This window comes from Schistocerca nitens, chromosome 11 (assembly GCF_023898315.1).
Source record: "Schistocerca nitens isolate TAMUIC-IGC-003100 chromosome 11, iqSchNite1.1, whole genome shotgun sequence".
Lineage (NCBI taxonomy): Eukaryota > Metazoa > Arthropoda > Insecta > Orthoptera > Acrididae > Schistocerca > Schistocerca nitens.
In genome coordinates, this window is record NC_064624.1 from 151,005,336 (window position 1) to 151,011,335 (window position 6,000).

Genomic DNA, 6,000 nt, shown 5'->3' on the forward strand with positions numbered 1-6,000 from the left:
CATGTAAATGTACCTCAATCTACAGGACAGCTATTCTGCCGCACTTGTCATTAGCAGATTAAACAGAAACTGGGCAGTGGATAGTGCGTAGGATGCCATTTAGAAACAACTCCTGGATACAACTTGTATAAACAGTGTACTCAATTTAAATAATGTATTGTAACTAATGTGTGGAAACTATCTCGCAGGAAGTAGACACAGGTTCCAACACTTGAGTGCCCGTATTTATGCTGACTGTCATGCCAGCCACAAATACACATTTGTTGTGAATGACATCATTTTCGTCTTTGACGTGCATGTACAGAGTGCAGAAAAAAAAAAATCAAATTGAGGAATTTTAGTATAAGAACTAAGGGTCATAGTTGAATATTAACGGCAATATGCCAGTATGAAAACGGTAATCGGTTTTGAACATACTTAATGTTAATTAAGTCGTGGTTAGTCTGTGCACAAGAGAATACTCATTTACTTTGACCCTTTTAGGACATACTGAAACATCGATATATGATTGTTTTAATTTCTGAAGAAGTGCTGTTGGGTTTGTCAGCTAAGTATGATACACGAGTATGTGGTGCTTTCAAGTTTTTCTTGTTGTCATCGTGACGATTGGTTGGTCCAAACATTTTGCTTACATATACATTTTCTGTGAATTACAATTCATTTTGAGCAAAGACGTCCATATATTAGATTTCAATTACATTCCTGTAGTGCCGAAAATGCACAGCTGTGACTCCTAGTTCCTGTACTCAAAGTCCTTTGTTTGGTGCTGGCTTTTTGCCCTTTTCTAACATAATATGCTGTGAACAGTGGATGAGGTGCATCAGGCAAATTCCATATTTCTAGATTTTCCGAAAGCATTTGAGACGGTGCCCCATTTCAGGTTATTAACGTAGGTACATTCACAGGTACACAGATGGCTCAGAGATTTCTTAAGTAATGGAACCCAGTGTGTTGTCCTCAACAGTGAGTGTTCATCAGAGACATCAGGAGTTCGCCAGGAAATTGTGATACGACCACTGTTGTTCTCTATATACATAAATGATTGGTGCACAGGGTGGGCAGCAGCCTGCGATTGTTTGCTGACGATGCTGTGATGCACGGTAAGGTGTTGTAATTGAGTGACTATAGGAGCATACAAGACGATTTCGACAAAATTTCCAGTTGGTCTGATGAATGACAGTCAGCTCTAAATGTGGAAAACTATAATTTAATGCAGAAGGTGGCAGGGGTAAAATACAGAGAGCGAAAGGCTATTTACAATTTGTACAGAAAGCAGGTGGCTGTTATAAGAGTCGAGGGGTATGAAAGGGAAGTAGTGGTTGGGAAGTGAGTGAGACTGGGTTGTAGCCTATCCCCGATGTTATTCAATCTGTATATTGAGCAAGCAATAAAGGAAACAAAAGAAAAGTTCGTAGTAGGTATTAAAATCCCTGGAGAAGAAATAAAAACTTTGAGGTTCGCCGATGACATTGTAATTCTGTCAGAGACAGCAAAGGACTTGGAAGAGCAGTTGAACAGAATGGACAGTGTCTTGAAAGGAGGATATAAGATGAACATCAACAAAAGCAAAACGAGGATAATGGAATGTAGTCAAATTAAGTCGGGTGATGCTGAGGGAATTAGATTAGGAAATGAGACGCTTAAAGTAGTAAAGGAGTTTTGCTATTTGGGGAGCTAAATAACTGATGATGGTGGAAGTAGAGAGGATATAAAATATAGAATGGCAATGGCAAGAAAAGCGTTTCTGAAGAAGAGAAATTTGTTAACATCGAGTATAGATTTAAGTGTCGGGAAGTCTTTTCTGAAAGTACTTGTGTGGAGTGTAGCCATGTATGGAAGTGAAACGTGGACAATAAATAGCTTAGACAAGAAGAGAATAGAAGCTTTCAAAATGTGGTGCTACAGAAGAATGCTGAGGATTAGATGGGTAGATCACATAACTAATGAGGAGGTATTGAATAGAATTGAGGAGAAGAGGAGCTTGTGGCACAACTTGACTAGAAGAAGGGATCGGTTGGTAGGACATATTCTGAGACATCGAGGGATCACCAATTTAGTATTGGAGGGCAGTGTGGAGGGTAAAAATCGTAGACGGAGACCAAGAGATGAATACACTAAGCAGATTCAGAAGGGTGTAGGCTGCAGTAGGTACTGGGAGATGATGAAGCTTGCACAGGATAGAGTAGCATGGAGAGCTGCATCAAACCAGTCTCAGGACTGAAGACCACAACAACGACAATGCAGATGAGTAGAAAAATGAAACCTATAATGCTGGGGATACTGTATTACCAGCGTCCCACTTGACACAGTCAAGTTGTTTAAGTATCTGGGCATAAGGATGCAAGACAGTCTGAAATGGAACGAGCATGTGAGAACTGTGATAGGGAAGGCTAATTCTCAACTTCGGTTTAATGGGAGAATTTTACAAGAGAGTGGTTCACCTGTAAAGGAAACTGCATATGGGTACAATGGTGTGACATGTTTGAGAGTACTGCTCAAGTGTTTGGGATATGTTCCAGATCGGATTGAAGGAAGACATCGAAGTAAGTAAGAGGTGAGCTGCTAGATTTGTTACCTGTAGGTTTGAACAACATATAAGTACCACGGAGATGCTTCGAGAACTCAGATGGGAATCCTTAGGGGGGGGAGGGGGAGGGGTGGGAGCGATGTTCTTTTTGAGAACCGGCATTTGGAGTTGACTGTTGAATGATTCTACTCCCGCCAACATACATAGCGTGGTAGGACCACGAAGACAAGATATTTGAAATTAGGTCTAATACGGAGGCATATAGACAGTTGTTTTTCACTAACACTATTTGTGAGTGTAACAGGAAAGGAAATGGCTAGTAGCAGTACAGGGTACCCTCCGCCACACGCCATACAGTGGGTTATGAAGTATCTGTGTAAATATACACCTGTGGTCAAATTCTTTTTCTGCGCCCTGTGTTCATAGTAAATCCCACTATTGTTGTGGTTTTGTCTGTTAAGTCATTATCAGGGGTTTAACTGCAGCCAATAGAAAATATTAAAGCCACACATTTCACGGGAAACAGTTACGTCTATTACCCAGTGCCTTCAAGAAGAAGATGGGACTGATAAGTGGCCAAACTTATCACATACTGGAAAACAGCAACAGTCAAAGTGGGTACAAAAAATAACTTTGATGTGACCTTGTATGGCTCTTCTGAGTATTTGTTATACTCACTGTCTGTATAAAGGATCAAAATGTAACATCTTATTATGAGAACATTTCATAAAATTAACATGCTTTGCCAGGTTTAGGGCTATATGTAACAACTGCAATTGATTCTCAAGAAATTGGCTTTGTGGTGTGTACACATTTCAGCACAGTGCACCATTCGGTCAAAAACAGGTGGGTTCAGCTTCAACATTTTTCCTATAACTTTTAGCTTCACATGTAACAGTATATTTGTTTATTCCACCAAAGGTAACAATGAAAATTACAGGAAATTACAAATCCAGTTACAGAAAAAAAATGAAAACACAAGACTACAACCAAACAGAAACCAAGTGGAAAACAAACACTGAACAAGAATTAGCACATGTTGTTCAATAATACATGACAAATAAAACAATAAAAATGTATGCATGGAAATTCTAGTAATCTAATGAACTTTAATAATTTTACCAAATAAATCTTCATTTTATTTTATACAATACTCTATTACTACATAGATCTTTGATGTTATTTGGCACTGAATTAAATATTTTAGTACTGGAATACTCTACATTTTTGTGTAGAAGAGTTAAATTTTTGAAATCCCAATGGAGGTTGGCCTTCCTTCCTTGTAATATCATTATGGTATATTTCACTGGTTCTCATAGTGCATAGGATTGTCAACCATGTAGTTGATAATGGAATAAATGTATTGAAAATTGTGTCTTCAGAGTCTTTCACAGCATCATGCTTCAATAAAATCTTGATTACAAGCTGTATCATTTCAAATAAAACACTCAATGTTTCGACAGCTGTTTTCACCATTGTCATCAGCCCCGGCAGCCAGTGATTTCATCTTCTGATGATGGTGACCGATACAGCTGTCGAAAGCTCAAGTGTTTTATTTGAAATGACGCAGCTTGTAAACTGAGATGGTTTTATTATTGAGAAGTTGCTGTAAATATTTCAAGTTTCTTAAAAAGATTACATCTGGAGTTTTCAGGGGAACCGTGTACATAATTTTAACTATCCTTTCCTGCAGAAAGAGAAGTTTCCTTGATGTCATTTGAAAATGTCATAAGAAATCTGTTCAGGGTGAGTTTAACCCATTAGTGCCCAAACTATTTTTTATTTTTATTTTTTGTATTTTACATTTAATTCTTCTAGCATGTTTGCTACATTTGAAAAGAAGCATCTAAAGTGAAAAAAGCATTCTTTCCCTTCTAGTTTTAATATAATCTACTGTACCATATATGTACATGTACATGAAAACAAATTACAAATCAAAAACAACAAATTACTTTGTAGAATCAGCTGCAAAACATTCCAACACAAGGCCCCACACTACATTTCTTGCACTGAGTATGTGCTGGTGTCTGAAAAGTTTATTCCAGTACGCCATCTTTTGAGCTCCTGTATTTTCACAGTCATCTGCTTCATTCCATCATACCACAGGTCATCTGCTACGGTACTGAAGTGCGGGATTCGTCCAGGCCTTGTTGGTAGTGGCCGTGCTTTCAAAGGATGTAAACCCATCATCTTGAGACATATATGTAACTAAAATTTCATATTGTAGAAACACCAGATGATGAAACAGTCACATTTTTCCAATGAAAATATGCTGTATCATTGAATGCATTATTAAATATGCTGGCCCCTGTGATCAGGGCTTGTCAAGCAAGAACACTCTCCATTTCCTATCAGGCAGTGTGCTGCTCACAACATGAATTGCCATTTTATTTTCTTGGTTTTATTTTTGGATTTGAACTATTCTTGGTTGACAAGCCCTGATCATAGGGGCCAGCATATTTAATAATGCATTCAATGATACAGCATATTTTCATTGGAAAAATGTGACTGTTTCATCATCTGGTGTTTCTACAATATGAAATTTTAGTTACATATAAGTCTCAAGATGATGGGTTTACATTCTTTGAAAGCACGGCCAAGGTTGAAAAAGGCACCTTTTGTTGCAACTTGTTGGCTGCTTTGGATTCATTTACCGATCTCTAACTTGCTGAGCTACAGCCATGTTCAAAATATTTAACTTTTTCTTTTGCCTGTGGATCATGCAGTGGTTACTAGAACAGGTCTGGCGCTATTTTTAGTAAACTACACAGACAAAAAATTATGCCTCTCGTGTTCTTTCTTCCTTGCAGTTGTCCCATGTTATTTCATTCTCTTCAAGAAAAGAATCTAGGAAACCAAATGTTTCAACCCCAGTAATATGTGGTGGCAGAGATTTGCATAAAATTGAGATCCTCCAGTTGTGTGCTGAAACCTAGCTATTATAATTAATACTGAGAGTCAGCTACATTGTTAAATTCATCCATTTGTAATGAACATACTGATGATTTGAGACCAAAAAGTATGTTCATTTTTGAACTAGTTGCTAAATCTCAGAGACACTGAGCTGGCATTTCTTTCTTACATGGAATGTTAGCTATTTGTTTTGCTGATTCTTCATTTACCATACATTTTACCATCTGCATAGAGGAAAGTTAAGATTTTCCAAAACAGACTAGATTTCACCTTGAGCTATCTGGTAGCTAAGTAAGAAGTCTCAGTTGCTTCTTCATTCGTCAGCTTTGTGGTTGGAACTATAAATATTTTTTCTGTAAGAGTTCATCACATTTTTGAATAAATAATTGAAATTTTCTCCTGTACCCTATTAGTGCCCACATTACATTAATGGTACATGTGATACAACTAGCCTTTTTAGACAAAAATGAACTTATATAATCTTGTTATGCGTATTTAAGGATTGTTTACTGTTCTTTCATTCCTGTGTTAGTAGTTGTGAAAAGCAGCCCACTATTGGG